An 18,177-nucleotide genomic window follows, 5' to 3' on the forward strand; every position below is an offset into this window, starting at 1 on the left:
CACAGATTGAATGCAGAAGCAGATAAGAGAATCCAGCTCTTTTTATTAAGACAGGTGTTAATGAGATTTGTAAAAATGTAAAGCAGTGCCACTTCTCTCAATTTTTTGTTTGGGAAAATATAATTATTTTTCCTAAAATATATTAATACTTAATGGTATTATAGTCATTTTAAAGTAAATTAAAGTATATTTTTAAAATTTCTTGGATGGAGTTTGTGGACTCAAAGGAAAATATTTCATCCTTAGAAGTTAATCACACACTTTTTTTTTTTTTTGGCCAAATTTAATATTTCTTCGGTATGACAACTTCCTGAATGCCTTTCGTTTGAGGACTACTAACCAAAGCAAAGATCATTAGTCTATGAAATAATTTGCTCCTAACTTGTAGGCTCTACCCCTGTGTTTTTCTTATTTGATAGGTAATTTTGAGATGCAAAATCTTGAGAGGGTTGAGAGGCTTTGAGAGGGGTCTGAGAGTTTTAGGTATGTTCTAATCCCTATCTCCTGCTTTGTTTACTCATTCATTCCTCAGTTGGCTTTTCCTATTCAAGGTATAGGTTATCTTTTTTTCAATTCTACAGTATTGCCAACTGCTAAAGATCCCTTATAAACAAAATGAAACATAGAAATGGCTTTTTTTAAGTTACATGGTAAAAATAAATAACAGATTTTCCAACTTTATTGAATAGAAATATGTAAATAGAAAATTGTCACTACTTTTTTGACACTACATTGATAGTACTTATGTTCATTTGAGAAGTTATAACACAAGAGAAGTCTTTCTAATCATTTATTGTGGCATTTTAGAGATTATAAAGTATATGCACAGTTATCATATTTCATCAAGACAAATACTTCTTTGAGATGGGTATATCATCATTATCCATCCTTTATAATTGAGGAAATTGAGTTTCAGAAAAAGTTGATTTCATTTATTGTAATACTTACTGGGTGCCAGATGCTGTATATTCATTTTGTAAGATGTGATGCCTTCGTTTTCCCTCACTTTAATCTCAGCCTTTCTATTTTGGGATTACATATTCTCTTCTTCTTGGGCTAGATAGTGCAAGAATAGCCTTATTGCCTGGCAGCACCAACCACTGGTGGACGCACCAGTTCCTAGAGCTTTTGACCTACTTTCTACCTCACTACATTCTGGAAACTTCTAAGACTATGATAACTCAGCTGTGCATAGGTTGGTGACGAGTTATTGAAGAGTTTGGAATTGATAAGTGATACAGTTGAAAGCATTATTTTTGGAAATTGTTAATTTGGTGGTTCTATATTGCTTGGATGAAAGCAGATAAATCCGGATGCTCAGAGACCATGTTAAAAGTGAATCTTATAAAGTAAATCTGTTACAATAGGTATGAGGTAAGGGCCTGAACAAGAGTTTAGTGAATGGAAAGAGAAGGGTGGTTGTGGGAAATATTTTGAAGGAAGATTCTCTAAGACTGGGGAATTGATTAGATATGAGGAGCAAAAGAAGGAGACATTGAAAAAAACTCCAAGGACTTAAGATCAGAAGGATGACAATTTCACATGTAGAAAAAGAGAAGTGCAAAGGTAGAACTAATTATTTTATTTATTTTTTAAAATCCTCAGCTGAGGATATTTATTGATTTGAGAGAGAGAGAGGGAGAGAGACATGGATATGAGAAAGAAACATTGATATGTTGCCTCCGATACACGCCCCAACTGGGGATTGCACCCGAAACCTAGATATGTACCCTGACCTGGAATCAAACCCACAACCTTTTGGTTTATGGGCTCATGCTCCAACCAGCTGAGCCAGTCAGAGCAGAACCAATGTTTTTAAATTGAGGTAAGATTCACATAACAAAATTCACCACTTTATAGTGTACAATTCAGTAGCATTTATGAGTAATAAATACTGTAGAACTGATTTTTTTGGGGGGAGTTATATTCACTTTGGAATTTGAGATAAGTTTATATATCCATATAGCAGTTTTGAACACTTAAGAGATGAAGGATTGGGAAATAGTTGAGAAGTTAGCGTTAGAGTTTAATATTTGATTATTTTATAGGCCATTACTGAGAACTGATGGTGGAAATAATGGAATTTATTGTTAGATTTGTCTTTTAGGAAATAATTTTTGTAGGGCTGAGGTCTAAACTTTATGGAAAATTGGATTTTACATTATTTAAGGAGGAAGAGAATATGGAGAGTCTAGAGTTTAAAAGGAGGAGGTCCGGTCTTAGCTGGGTTGCTCATCAGTTGGTTGGAACGTCTTCTGGTACACCAAATGGTTGTAGGTTTGAGTCCCGGTCCGGGCACATACCTAGGTCAGGGTATGCCTACGGGAGACAACTGATAGATGTTTCTCTCTCTCCTCTCTCTTCTCTCCGCTCTCCTTTTCTCCTCCTCTCTCTTCTGTCAGTCTCTTTCTCTCTAAAAATTAATAAAAACATATCCTGCCCTAACCGGTTTGGCTTAGTGGATAGAGCATTGGCCTGCGGACTGAAGGATCCCAGGTTTGATTCCGGTCAAGGGCATGTACCTTGGTTGCAGGCGCATCCCCAGTAGGGCGTATGCAGGAGGCAGCTGATGATGTTTCTTTCTCATTGATGTTTCTAACTCTCTATCCCTCTCCCTTCCTTTCTGTAAAAAAATAAATTTAAAAAAATCAATAAAATATATTAAAAAAATAAAAACATATCCTTGGGTGAGGCTTTAAAAAAATCTCTTTATTGGCTTTCCATTGCTATTAGGATAAGGACAGAATTCTTTAATGTGATGTCCAAAGTACAATTTTGTTTGACTCCTATCTTGAACCTTCTACTATATATGCATATATGCCCTTGCTTTTCTTTTCTAATCGCACTGGTTTCTTTGCAGTTTCTCATATTTGCTGTGCCATAGATCTTTTGTACATGCTGTTTCTTGTGTGGAATGCTTTCTTCCTTTTCCTATTTTCCTAGTTAACCTCAACTCATTCTTCAAATAACAACTTAATCACTACTTTCTCAAGGAAGTCAGTTTTGATTATGTGAACTAGACCTAATTTCCTTTGAGTTTTTAAATTCCATGCCCATAGCCTTCATGCACATGTTATTATCCATTGCATCACACACCAAAACTCTGATGAGCAGCATTGGGAATAGGGCAGGGGAAGAAATAAGGATTTACACTTTTAAATGTTTATCGAGAGAATATAACCAAATTTAATACATATATAGGTATGGGAACACCATATACATGAGAGAGTCAGAGACCCTGCATGCAGGAGAGGTTGAAAATAGAAAGGGGGACTGAAGTACGTAAGACTTCCTGAGTTAGGGATGAGGTAATAATGCATCTTGGGGGCTTCAGCACAGGGTCATTGCATGATGATGATGAGAAAAAAATATATTTAGTAAATAGAAGGTTGCCGTGCAAAAGAAGTTACCTCTGATAATCTCTTATGGGCAAGGCCCTTAATTCAAGTTCTTCTAGGTAGTTAAAGGGAGGGGCAGAAGTTTCTCTCCAGCCTGCAGCTAAAGTTGCCTTTAGCTCAGAACAATCTGCATATCACAGAGACTGATCTTGGGGGTAGCTCATTCTGAACCCCCATAGTTCTACTCTCTGAAACTTCCCTGGAAGTTTCACATGCCAGAAGTTGGGCTGATAGACTGTTCTGTCGTTAAACCAGTCTCAGTCTTGAAAAAAGTTCAAACAGTTGTGTCTCATTTCAGGAGACAGGATGTCAGTGGGCAAGGATTCATACTCTTTACTGCATATACTTTTGTATGATTGAATCATTTTTAATGAACATTTTTACTGAAGAAAAAAAAACTAAGAAAAACTTCTTTGTTGTAAGGATTAATGTGTATGTTTCTTCTATGTGGAACATATCCAAATTCTCCAGCTAGATGTGATTTTTTTTTTAACCTTCTGAAATAGAGGTTCTTAGCCTTTTTGGTTCATAGACCCTCATGAGAATATGATGCTCCCTGAAAATGTTAAAGTATGTACAGAATTTTGCACATTTCATATTTCTGTGGTTTCCTCAACACCTTGTTAAGAATCTTTGTTATAGCACTGAACTGCAGGAGCCAAACATGGAGGGGATCTCCCTTTAACGTGTCCAGCATGGAAAGAGAGATGAACGAACCGGTTCTAAGTGGAGGCGGCCAGGGATTGAGAAATAATAGAAAGAAGGAGAGAAGACGCAGAAATAGATTTAAAAGCTGGGAGCTGGGTGGGACGCCATCCTCTGATGGAGAGGCAGCACTGAGATGACGACTCTGACCCCTCCCAGTGCATTTATTTTATACCCCCAATACCAGGAAGTATCACCAACTTATTTGCATTCTTAAGTAGGCCCTAGGATTCCTGTTGCTTGTCTGGATTTACATATCTAGCCCCGCCCCTGCCTGGGCTGATATGAAGGCCAAGCTGATTACACTTTCCGCCATCTTGGGGAAATGTGCATCCTAGACACTGCTCTGCCAATCGTCTCAGACTCAGCTGGCAACAATTAAAAGAAATGCCCATGTGCCTTCCCAGGCGGCCCTCTACACTGAACAGTTTTATTATTACTCTGCCATGCTCTATTTCGTATATTTATCATAATCCTCCTACTAGTTTCTTGAGGTAGGGACTTTTTTCATATTCTATCCAGCATTGAGGATTGTGCCTTATGTTAGACAGAAAATGATTGAGTGTGTTATTTTTAAAGCCTTAATTTTTTATATTATATTTTTATTGTTTTTAGAAAATCTGATTGAGCTCACTAATTTGGAGGATTGTTTTGCCTTTAGTGGAGGAAAAAAAACACCCTTTCCTTTATTCTTAGGTTAAGTGCCTAGGATTTGCAAATCAACAGAAGAAGAGGTATACACATTTTATTTAATGTCAATATTTTAATTTTTATGTTCATGGAGATCTTCATAGAAAAAAAATGAAGACAAAAGAAGTAAGTGTAGACACTAAGGCTAATCTGTACCATTTTAACGAAGGATGATAATTTTGTGGAGAAGAGTCAGGACAAAGGAAAAGGGTTTGGGTTTGTAAGGAGTGGTAATTTATAGGAAGGTAAACATTTAAGGGAAACTCATGGAAGATAAGGGGTTTTTAGTGAGATTTGTTTGTATAGATCCATCTTGGTGCTGACTTTCTGTTTCCAGTGATAATGGCAGTTTTTCTTTCTGGTATGGGAGAAGGGAAGGGAAAAACTTTCATAACAGGAAAATTCTGTCCTCCTTTTAGACAGATAGGGGGAGGGCAGAGAGCTCTTTCTGTGTTTTCTGTTTTTTAATTGCATTCAGATCAAAACAGTCTTTATGCCAAAGTGACATATTTTGGGGTGGTCTATTCTGATCCCCTTCAGGCTTTAAGGAATTCATCTGAATTTCTAATTTCAGAGAATTAAAGTGGTAATTCTTTGAGTACCTACCTTCAGAGAATGAAGTTTTTTCTCTAAGTCAGGGTGGCGGACAGGATAATTGAGCTTTATTCTTGGAAATAGCCAGGGAAACTTCTTTTAGGACCTAGATTTTTTTCTATCCTAGTTCTGATCTCATTTGTAGGCCACTTTTTTCCAGACCGAGTCCCAACCCTTCTCCTTCTCTGTTTGCCTGTTAAGATTCCTGAATGTGTAATCTTTTAAAAAATGACATTTGAAGTTTTTGGTTTATTAAAAAAAAAAACTACAACTTGATATCCATATTCTCCCTTATTTAAAAAACAAAACTGTATATCCATATTCTTTCTTATTTAAAAAAATAAAACAATGTATATCCACATTCTCCCTTTTTTAGGTCTCTCTGTCCTTTTCTTAGAGTGACTATTTTCAGAATGGAGTATTTTTCTTAAGAAAAAATTTGATTCTTTCAGAAAATGAATGAGCTTTGATGAGATATCATCTGATGTTTCTAATTGTGCATTTTGTGTGGTTGAAATGTGCCCTTTTCAAGAATATGTCTGTGGTGTTTAACAACTGGACTTATTCTAAAAAACATACTTAGTTTTCTAACATTAGAGCATTCTTTAAAATAACAGGCATAAAAGGAGATACTGATCTACTTAATGTTTGTAAAGAAAAACTTTAGTAAGTTTATTCATTTATAAAATTTCATATTCAAAGACCAGAACTCTATCAAATTTTAGTTGTGGGTCTCTCAACTATATATGAGTTTAATGCTTACAATTTAAGTTTTCTATTTGTGATTTGTCTTATAATGCCAAAATAGACATCAAAATTCTTTGCTTTTCAAATCTTGTTACCATTCCTTTCCATAATAAAATCAATCAGTGATAAATATAAAGTGATATAAAACAAGTTTTTCTGTAAAGTTATATTTATTGTTGAAAGTATTACAGATGTCCCTCCTCCCAACCCCCATTGACTCCCTCCACGCCCCCCCCCCCCAGCCCCAGGCCTTCCTCCCGTACTATTGTCTGGCCATGGCTATGCATATATGCATATAAGTTCAATGATTAACTATCACCTCTCCCCCTTCCCTCTGAAATATGTCAGTCTGTTGCATGCTTCAATGTCTCTGGACCTATTTTGTTCATCAGTTTGTTTTGTTCATTAGATTCCACATATAAGTGAGATCATGTGATACTTGTCTTTCTCTGACTGGCTTATTTCACTTAGCGCAGTGGTCGGCAAACTCATTAATCAATAGAGCCAAATATCAACAGTACAACAACTGAAATTTCTTTTAAGAGCCGAAAACCGACTTCTGCGCATGGGCCACGAAGTTTCAATCGCACGTGGTATTTTGTGGAAGAGCCACACTCAAGAGGCCAAAGAGCCGCATGCGGCTTGCAAGCTGCAGTTTGCCAACCACTGACTTAGTGTAATACTCTCCAGGTTCCTCCATGCTGTCTCAGAGGGTAAGAGATTCTTTTTTTTTAATAGCTACATAGTATTTCAGTGTGTAAATGTACCAGTTTTTAATCCATTCATCTACTGATGGGCACTAGGGCTGTTTCTAGATCTTAGCTATTTTAAATAATACTGCTATGAATATAGAGGTGCATACATTCTTTCTGATTGGTGTTTCTGGCTTCACATGATCATTTCTAGAAGTGGGATCACTGGACAAAAGGCAGTTCCATTTTTAATTTTTTGAAGGAACTCCATACTGTTTTCCATAGTGGTTTACCAGTCTGCATTCTTACCAGCAGTGTACTAGGATTCTTTTTTCTCCACATCCTTGTCAGCATGTGTTGTTTGTTGATTTATGGATGGTAGCCATTCTGGCATGTGTGAGGGGATACCTTATTGTCATTTTAATTTGTATCTCTCTGATAATTAGTGACGGTGAGCATTTTTTCATATTTCTTTTGGCCATTTTATGTCCTCTTTGAGGAAATCTGTTAGGTGCTCTGCCCATTTTTTTATTGGGTTGTGTGTCTTCCTTTTGTTGAGTTGTATGAGTATTTTATATATTTTGGAAATTAACCCCTTACCAGGTGTGTTGGCAAATATGTTCTCCCGTACAGTGGGCTCCCTTCTTATTTTGGTGCTGGTTTCTTTTGTTGTGCAGTATTTTTTGTTGTTGTTGTGGTGCAGTATTTTTAAGATAATGGATATTAAAATTAATTTTCTAGCCCTGACCGGTTTGGCTCAGTGGATAGAGCATCGGCCTGCGGACTCAAGGGTCCCAGGTTCGATTCCGGTCAAGGGCATGTACCTTGGTTGCGGGCACATCCCCAGTAGGGAGTGTGCAGGAGGCAGCTAATTGATGTTTCTCTCTCATCGATGTTTCTGACTCTCTAACCCTCTCCCTTCCTCTCTGTAAAAAATCAATTAAAAATATATATATATATTAAAATTAATTTTCTAGTATCTACTTGAAATAGTTGGAAATTCTTGTGATCACAAAACTAGGGTTGGAAACATTAGAATGTTACTTACAGTTAAGAACCCACTTTGAATCCTTAAAGCTCTATTCATTTGGGATTAGAATTCTAAATTATGGACCTGCATTTCAGTATCCACTAGTGACAGAAATGAAAGAATTGTTTGTAAAATGAAACAACATAAAGCTTTAATATTAGTGAAATGATATTGATGCCTGATTTGTTGGGAAATTTGAGAGCGCAAACAAGTAACAGATCAAACTTTTCTGTGTCATACAAATCATTCCACTAAAAAAAACTCTCCTAAGTATATAAGCAAAATTGTGAAAGGTTTAATGTTTCTTACATCTGGCATGTTAATCTTAGACTAATTTGATTTAAACTTTATTTTTATATAAAATTTTACTATTTGAAATGATTACATTAATTATCTTAAATTTTTCCTTTTATGTTTAGTTCATCATATCTGGTTTTGGTGTTGTCAGCTTCTTGGATAGGAGTGCATCCCCCAATTAAATCATTTTTATCCTGAGAAAAAAACAAAGATTGACTTTATAATGTGGTTTCTTGGATTATTTCATTGAATAACTAATTTTTAGAGTTTGAGGAGATGGAGAACTTCCTCCCATTAACTTTTGTATTCTTTATCACCTACTCATTTTTAAAAAGGATTTTTTAAGAAATTATAATATATAGAATCAAAGTGGCTTATTTCACTTAGTGTAATACTCTCTGTTTTTTAAAATGATAATGGTATAAACACTTTATCCAGATATTAATTTTTATGCATTTCTGTGTTAGTATTTTTGAATTAGATACTTGTTTTATTTTATGAGATCAGTAGCACATATATAATTTAACCATGCTGGTGAATTGTAGGTATGTGTATTATGTTTATGTTCTGTGTGTTTTAACTAGTTAATAAATGCTTTTTTAAAAAGCTGAAAATATGGCAAGATAGAGTTGACAGCCACATTCCGGAAGGCATATAAAGCTAAAATTTCAACATCAGAAATATGACTATAATGAAGATCTTATATAACAAAATGATTTCTAAATGCCCAGCTCATAAATTCCATTATAATAACAAACTTGTGGTCTGTTCTTAAGAGTTCTTTAAAATAGCATTTAGCTTAGAGTTAAAATTTAATGAATGACTTTTGTATGCCAGGCACTGAGCTTGTACTTTATGTATATTACCTCATTTATTTTTCATTATGACTCTGTAATATAAGATATATGTAGTAAATAAAGCAAGGCACAGAGATGAACTAACTTGCCCAGTGTCATACAGCTAATAAGTGATTGAGCCAGAACTTGACATTCATTCTTCAATAAGTTTTACTGGTTGTGGTTAATAAATGTTTAAAGAATACAATTTATGGAACACAACTACAGGCCACTATGTTCTGGAAATGTGGGAAATTGGTTGAAATCTTTTTTCTCTTGTGATTACTTTGTAAAGCTGTTGACAGATCTGTTTGGTGTTTTTTAAAAAATTAATAGAGTTGTTTACTATTTAGAAAAAATAAAGTAACAGTTTACAGTAAAGTCTAAAGTATAGAGCTGAATTGAACCCTAGAGATCTTTCATTTGAACTAAGAGCTTAGGCCCAGAATTGTAAGGTGACTTGACTAAAAGTTGTGGCAGTATCGGGGCTATGACTTGTTCTTCTGTCTACTAGCCTACTGTTCTTTTTTTATGTTTAGACTCTATAGTTGTGGTTTGTGTAATTGCTTAATCTTTTATCAGAGAGTAAATAGGACTATATCTAGTACATGGCACACGTATGCTATAGTGTTTGCTATGTACTAGATCAAATGCTTGTTTAGGTCCGGTGGGATCGGGCCTAAACGGGCGGTCGGACATCTCTCTCACAATCCAGGACTGCTGGCTCCCAACTACTTGCCTGCCACTGCCTGATCACCCCCTAACCACTCCACTGCCAGCCTGATCGACACCTAACTGCTCCCTGGCCAGCGCGATTGCCCCAACTGCCCTCCCCTGCTGGCCTGGTCACCCCTAACTGTCCTCCCCTGCCAGTCTGGTTGCCCCTAACTGTCCTCCCCTGCAGGCCTGGTCACCCCCAACTGCCCTTCCCTGCTGGCCCGGTCACCTCTAACTGCCCTCCCCTGCTGGCCTGGTCTCCCCCCACTCCCCTCCTCTGCCAGCCTGGTCACCCCCAACTGCCCTCCCCTGCCGGCCTGGTCTCCCCCAACTGCCCTGCTCTGCCGGCCTGGTCACCCCCAACTGTCCACAACTGCCCTGCCCTGCCAGCCATCTTGTGGTGGCCATCTTGTGTACACATGGGGGCAGCCATCTTTGACCACATGGGGGTGGCCATCTTGTGTCTTGGAGTGACAGTCAATTTACATATTGCTCTTTTATTAGATAGGATGTTAAAGCTGAAACAAAAAAAAAACACAATAAAGTACGGATTGTAATTATTTATGTTAACAGGTTTTCTAACTTTATAGTATGTTTGTGAGTGTATAATTTAGGTCTCTAAGTAGCTACTATGGTCCTATAGCTTTGGAAGAAGGTTATCTTAAAAATTATCTCTATAGTCATAGACAGTGATTCATATCTTATTCATATAGACAGGTCATTTATTAATTAAATATTTATAAATTGGAATATTTTAGGATTTTGCTAAATTACATTTATATAGTCATTTAACATAAATCTATATATATAAAAACCTAATATGCCAATTGTGCCCAAGGGAGTTCGACTAGGGACCAATAGCTCACTATGACATGCACTGACCACCAGGGAGCAGCACAGAATGAAGGAAAGCCCTGGCCAGCCTCCAGCAGCCAGGGAAGGAAGACCCTGGCTGGCAGCTGAAAGGCCCCGATTGGCCCTGATCGCTGGCCAGGCCTAGGGACCCTACCTGTGCACAGATTTCGTACACTGGGTCTCTAATATAATATAATGAGTCTCATAGGCTGTGTAATTGTAGCTCTTAAAAATATACTGTATTATTGGTACTAGTAGGTGCTTGATGCTGAGCAAGAATTGTCATGTATTTATCTATAGGACATATACATAACATTAATTTTAGTTTAGGAACAAGCTACAATTATTCAAATAATTGATATAGAGACTTAAATAGTGAGACCTTAAAACTTGGTGAATTTAGTTAAAAACAAGATTCCATAGAGTCTCTGGTGATAGTAGTTCAACCATTTATAGTAATTACTTATGAAGTTAAAATAATACTTTTTTCTCCCTGTGGACTATTTCAGTTCAGACCAAATGCCTTGGAAATTAAAAAGCAGGAAAACTTGCTTTTTCAGCCTGAGGATAAAAAGCAATATGAAGGTTGAATTAGCTGTGTTTCTCAATATTTTAGATATCTGCTATCTAATTTTTGAACTCTTTTGCTTTATAATTAAACCAGTTTTAAAAAAATATTGTATATTTTGTAAAATTCATGCTTGTGTGTGAATCCAGAAAACACATTCTTAAAGCAGTTCAAATGTCATTTTTACTTTTTGCACGTGTCGGGGCCTGGGTTTCACCTCTTCACATCGAGTGGACAGTGAGCTGAGGCCCCACGTGGCTCTAGGCCCTGAATCTCACCCATAGCCATGGCCTTGGTCAAGGTCGCAGGTGATTTTCAACCAACCCAACAAATGTCTTTTTTAAGCCCAAAGAATTATAGACATACTAGACTGTAGATTTCTGAAGACATGGACTATGACATACTCATCTTTATTTTTTCCCCCTAGAACTTAGCACATTACCTTGCATACAGAAGGCAATGTATGAGTAGTTATTTTTGAATAAGTTAATCTATGATAAAATATATCCAACTAATTTTCTTTTTAAGTTCATTGATAAAAACCAGAAAAATATAAATTAAAGCATGTCTAAAATTATGTGTTCTTATGGAAATAATTTCAGTTATATCTGAAATAAGAATAGGTAGCAGTAAAAGATTAAGGTCACTTAGTATTTGAAAATTCCGACTTACTTTAAACAATACATTATGAGGTGATTCCTCATTTTTACCAAAGGATTCATTTAAAAATATTTATAATTTAATAATTCAGATTTATTCAAGTAGTAAATGCTTAATGGAATCACCATTTTGCTTACTAAATTAAGATTCATTGAGGAATGAACCAGTTATGTAAATAAGTTACATGTATATGTTAAACATCAAACTTTAAAATTGAACTTTTTTATAGAAAAAATATTAAATATGTGTACATTTAATGAAATTCACTCTTATATTAGGTATTTTTATTTTATAGGAAGGAGAACATACAGTATATAACTTGGTGCATTGTCTGGAGTCACATGGTGAGTTTGGAGATAAATTAGATCCAAGAATTTCTGAATTCCAAGTTTCATGTTTCAATATATGGCATTACATAAAATGACTCATAAAATAGACTGATATCATGTGTCAATACATATGTGACAATTTACAGAAAGTCAACTCTGCAACTTGATTGGCGACAACCCTTTTTAGCCAAAAAGTAATTGTTACTGAATTGTTACTGCCATAACTGATACTAGCTTATGTATTAATAACTTTCCTTCTGGAGAAAGGATGAGAGGTAGGCATATTTCCTTAAAGATAAAAACTCTTAGAATTGTTAAAGTAACAAATGCTCACATAAAACAAATAATGGAAATTAAAAAGTGAGTAAAGTAGAAATGAAGTGTTTTCTCATGCTCATGATAACTACTATTGTCAGTTTAGTATACATAATTACGTATGTTTCTTTTATGCATAGAAAAAAATAATTATTTCTAAAAACATTATAAAGCTATTACGTGTCTTAAAAATTTTCTCCTAACAATATATTCTAGGTATACAGTAGTTGCCCCTTATTTGACATTTCATTTTCTGTGGTTTCAGTTACTTGTAGTAAACCACAGTCTGAAAATATTAAACCGAAAATCCCAGAAATAAACAATAAGTTTTAAATTGAGTGTCTTTTAGAGTAGCATGATGGAATCTCACCATCCAAATCCATCCAGACCTGGGAGAATCATCTCTTTGTCCAGTGTATCCATACTGCATAATGCTACCTGTCCATTAGTCATTTAGTCACTTACACAGCTGTCTCAGTTATCAGATAAACTGTGGAGATATCAGTGCTTGTGTTCAAATAACCCTAATAAGTAGCCTATTGCTCTCACAATGCCTAAGCCATTCACCTCACTTCATTTCCTCAGTAGGCATTGTATCACAGGAAGAAGGGTGAATACAGAACAATATGATATTTTGAGAAAGACCACATTCACGTAACTTTTACTATAACATATTGTTATTATTGTTCTATTTTATTATTGTTGTTAATCCCTTACTGTGCCTAATTAATAAATTAAAACTTATCATATGTATGTGTAGAGGAAAAACATCTATATAATAATCTATATAATAAAGAGGTAATATGCTAATTGGTCCTAACGGTGTCCCAGTTACAACCCGTCAACAGGCTGCGTGCACAGGAGCTGGTGGGCCGGATGGGGACTTCCGCCCCCAGCAGAGGTGCGTGCAGGCCTGCCCAGCGCTAATGTCACGCTGCCTCGGAGGCGGAGACCACTCCCTATGGCAGGCGTCCTCAAACTACGGCCCGCGGGCCACATGCAGGTGTTTTTGCTGTTTTGTTTTTTTACTTCAAAATAAGATATGTGCAGTGTGCATAGGAATTTGTTCATAGTTTTTTTTAAACTATAGTCTGGCCCTCCAACGGTCTGAGGGACAGTGAACTGGCCCCCTGTTTAAAAAGTTTGAGGACCCCTGCCCTATGGAGACACGTGCAGGCCTGCCGCGCCGCCTGGCCTGGAGGAGGTTGTCAGACAGGCCGTGACGGCTCCCCTGGCGGAGATGCACGCAGGGTTGTGGTGCTGCCCGGCCTGGAGAGGAGGTATCAGGACGGGGGTGGGGCCTCGGTGGAGAGCTCTCAGCACTCCTGCAACTGGGGTCTGAAGGCACGGAGAGGAAGGGAGAGCAAATGGGCAGTTAGGGGGTTTAGGCCAGGAGGGGAGAGCAGATAGATAGTTAGGGGGATCAGGCCAGGTGGGGAGTGCAGATAGGCAGTTAGGGGGATCAGGCCAGGAGGGGAGAGCAGATAGGCAGTTAGGGGGAATCAGATAAGGAGGGGAGAGCAGTTAGGGGGATCAGGCCAGCAGGGGAGAGCAGTTAGGCAGTTAGGGGGAGCAGGCCAGAGGGGAGTGCAGATAGGCAGTTAGGGGGATCAGGCCAGGAGGGGAGAGCAGATAGGCAGTTAGGGGGAATCAGATAAGGAGGGGAGAGCAGTTAGGGGGAATCAGATAAGGAGGGGAGAGCAGTTAGGGGGATCAGGCCAGCAGGGGAGAGCAGTTAGGGGGATCAGGCCAGGAGGAGAGAGCCGTTAGGGCCATCAGGCCATCAGGGGAGCAGTTAGGGGCATCAGGCAGGCAGGCAGGTGAACGCTTAGGAGCCAGTGGTTCTGGATTGCGAAAGGGATCCCAGATTGGAGAGGGTGCAGACCAGGCTGAGGGACTACTCCCCCCCCCCCCCCCCGGGCATGAATTTTGTGCACCGGGCCTCTAGTCCTAATATATAAAAACCCTGGGTCATAACGACCAGAGGCTGACCAACCGGAAGTCAGTGCTGGCCCCTCCCCCTAGCAAGCGGTAAAGGGTAATCAGGCAGGCAGGCAGAGGGGGTTAGGGGTGAACAGGTAGGCAGACCAGCGGTTAGAGGTGATCAGGTAGGTAGACAGCCCCTTGCTGGGCTGGCCCTGCCCCCAAGCAAGTGGATAGGGGCAATCAGGCAGGCAGGCAGGCAGAGTGGTTAGGGGTGGTCAGGTAGGCAGGCCAGCAGTTAGGGGTGATCAAGTAGGCAGGCAAGTGGTTAGGGGTGGTCAGGTAGGCAGGCAATTGGTTAGGGGAGATTAGGTAGGCAGGCCAGTTGTTAGGGGTGATCAAGTAGGCAGGTAAGTGGTTAAGGGAGATCAGGTAGGTTGATGGCTGGCCCTGCCCCCAAGCAAGCAGTTAGGGGCAATCAGGTATGCAGATGGCCCCTTGCAGGGCTGGCCCCGCCCCCCAGCAAAGAAAGAGGGAGGCTCAGGCCAGCCAAGCCATTGTACCCCAGCCACTGGTGGCAGGGGATGGGGGGCAGCGCTGCGTAGGTGGCAGCGGTGGGGGTGGGGCCAGCTGCCTGCAGCCCAGGGAAAGAAAGCCCCGATAGGCCCTGATCTCATGCCTGGCCTAGGGACCCTACCTGAGGGGTCCCGAATTGTGAGAGGGTGCAGGCCGGGGTGAGGCATCCCCCCTCCCCCCAGTGCACGAATTTTCATGCACCAGGCCTCTAGTACTATATATATAGGGTTTATTACTGTCCTTGGTTTCAGGCTTACACTGGGGATCTTGGAATGCATTCATTACCTGTGAATGAGTAGAGCCACTGTATTGCCAGTGGCAGTATTCTGTTAAAAAGAATGAGGAAGTCCATTCATTGTCTTTTGTATTAGTTTTCTATGGTTGCCACAACAAAGTATCATGGACTGGATAGCTTAAACAATAGAAATTTATTTTCTTATAATTTTGGAGACTACAGATGGTAGGGTTAGTTCTTTTTTTTATTGTTTAAAGTATTACATATGGTTCCTTTTTCCCAATTGACTCCCCCCCCCCCCACCCCCGCATTCCTACCCCCGAGGGCAAGCCCCCACTGCCCCAGTGTCTGTGTTCATTGGTTATTCTAATATGCATGCATACAAGTCCTTTGATTGATCTCTTCCCCCCCCCCCCCCCCCCCCCCGCCATTTGTCTCTGGATCTATTTTTGTTCATCAGTTTATGTTGATCATTCTATCCTACATAAGTGAGATCCTGTGATATTTATCTTCTCCAACTGACTTATTTCACTTAGCATAATGCTCTCCAGTTGCATCCATGCTGTTGCAAACGGCAAAAGTTCCTTTTTTTTTTTTTATAGCGGCATAGTATTCCATTGTGTAGATGTGCCATAGTTTTCTAATCTGTTCATCTGATGGGCACTTAGGCTGTTACCAAATCTTAGCTATTGTAAATTGTGCTACTATGAAGATAGGGGTGCATATATCGTTTCTGATTGGTGTTTCTGGTTTCTTGGGATATAGTCCTAGAAGTGGGATTACTGGGTCAAATGGAAGTTCCATTTTTAATTTTTTGAGGAAACTCCATACTGTTCTCCACAGAGGCTGCACCAGTCTGCATTCCCACCAGCAGTGCCAGAGGGTTCCTTTTTCTCCACATCCTTGCCAGCACTTGTCATTTGTTGATTTGTTGATGATAGCCATTCTGACAGGTGTGAGATGGTACCTCATTGTCGTTTTGATTTACATCTCTCGGATGATTAGTGACTTTGAGCATGTTTCAATATGTCTCTTGGCCTTCTGTATGTCCTCTTTCAAAAAGTGTCTATTTAGGTCCTTTGCTCATTTTTTTTTTTTATTGGATTGTTTATCTTCCTTTTGTTAAGTTGTATGAGTTCTCTGTAAGTTTTGGAGATTAAACCCTTATCTGAGAGAGCATTGGCAAATATGTTCTTCCATGCAGTGGGCTTTTCTTGTTGTTTTCTTTTGCTGTGCAGAATCTTTTTATTTTGATGTAGTTCCATTTGTTTATTTTCTCCTTAGTTTCCATTGCCCTAGGAGCAGTATCGGTAAAGACATTGCTACGACATATGTCTGCTATTTTGCTGTCTATGGAGTCTTCAAAGATTTTTATGGCTTCCCGTCTTACACTTAAATCCTTTAGCCATTTTGAGTTTGTTTTTTTGTATGGTTTAAGTTAGTGATCCAGTTTCATTTTATTGCATGTATCTGACCAAATTTCTCAGCACCATTTATTGAAGACACTGTCTTGACTCCATTGTATACTCTTGTCTCTTTTGTCAAATATTAATTGAGTATAATGGCTTGGGTCAATTTCTGGATTCTCTGTTCTGTTCTATTGGTCTATATGTCTGTTCTTGTGCCAGTACCAGGCAGTTTTGAGAACCGTGGCTTGGTAATATACCAGGTGTACCAGTTAATAATGCGGATTTTTTTCAATAGATGGAGTGACACATATGTTGCTATATATGCGATTTGATATGTATGTTATTTTGTTGTATTGACAGCAAGCTTTAAAACTTCATATGTCAAATTTTCTAAAGGCTTTAATATCATAGTTATTTTTATGCTTAAAAATGTTGAATTTCGTGCCAAAAAAAGAGCATTTGTGGGAAGTTTTAATTCATTACTTATATTTTGAGTGCTGCTGAAAGTTATCATATACTTCAGGAAGCTTATGGTGAACATGCTCCATCTCAAGATACTTGTGAACACTGGTTTAAATGCTTTAAAAGTGATGATTTTGATGTGAAAGACAAAGAATGTCCAGGTCAACCAAAAAGTTTGAAGACCAACAATTACAAACATTATTGGATGAAGATGCATGTCAAACTCAAAAACAACTTGCAGAAAGATTAAATGTTGCTCAGCAAACAATTTCCGATTGTTTACAAGCAATGGGAAAGATTTTAAAGGAAGGAAAATGGGTGCCACATCAACTGAACGAAAGACAAATGGAAAACTGAAGAGTCATCACTGAAATGTTGCTTCAATGGCATGAAAGAAAGTCTTTTTTGCATTGAATTGTGACTGGTGATGAAAAGTGAATTTATTTTGAGAATCCTAAATGCACAAAATCATGGGTTGTTCCAGGTCAATCATCAACATCAACTGCAAGGCCAAATCGCTTCAGAAAGAAGACAATACTCTGCATTTGGTGGGATCAGGAAGATGTGGTGTATTATGAGCTTCTAAAACCAGGTGAAACCGTTGATACTGAACGCTACTGACAACAAATAATCAATTTGAAACATGCTTTGATTATTAAGCGACCAGAATGTGCTAGAAGACACGGCAAAGTAATTTTGCTTCATGATGACGCACAATCACACACTTCAAAACCAGTTAAAAACACATTAAAGATCTTGTCTGGGAAGTATTAACCCACCCGCTATATTCACCAGACTTTGCTCCTTCAGATTACCACGTGTTCCGATCGATGGCACACGCACTTTTGAGCAGCACTTCAAAACGTACAAAGAAGTGGAAAATTGGGTCTCTGAATGGTTTGCCTCAAAACAAGAAAAGTTCTATTGGGACAGTATCCACAAATTACCGGAAAGATGGGGAAATGTGTAGCTAGCAATGGACATTACTTTGAATAAAGCACTTAGGATGTTTCTCTTGAAATTATTGTGTTTTCTTTGATTACAAAATCCGCATTATTAACCGGTACACCTGGTAGCTTGATATCTGGTATTGTGATCCCTCCAACATTGTTCTTTTTTTTTTTTTAAATAAATCTTTA

At 38.5% G+C, this 18,177-nt stretch overlaps 1 protein-coding gene and 1 non-coding gene across 2 annotated transcripts in view; one reads left to right on the forward strand and one right to left on the reverse strand.

Annotated features, from left to right (window-relative positions):
- The window catches only part of ZNF280D (zinc finger protein 280D), a 113,970-nt gene that overhangs the window by 4,848 nt on the left and 90,945 nt on the right, over positions 1–18,177 (forward strand). Inside the window, exon 2 of the mRNA XM_008143177.2 lies at positions 12,085–12,133. The gene's annotated coding sequence lies outside the window, so the exon portion shown is untranslated. The remainder of the gene's footprint in view (positions 1–12,084; positions 12,134–18,177) is intronic.
- LOC114232076 (small nucleolar RNA ACA64) lies at positions 11,324–11,453 on the reverse strand. The gene has a single exon (XR_003618115.2). It is a non-coding gene; the product is annotated as a small nucleolar RNA ACA64 (small nucleolar RNA).

The sequence above is a fragment of the Eptesicus fuscus genome, chromosome 5, assembly GCF_027574615.1.
Source record: "Eptesicus fuscus isolate TK198812 chromosome 5, DD_ASM_mEF_20220401, whole genome shotgun sequence".
Lineage (NCBI taxonomy): Eukaryota > Metazoa > Chordata > Mammalia > Chiroptera > Vespertilionidae > Eptesicus > Eptesicus fuscus.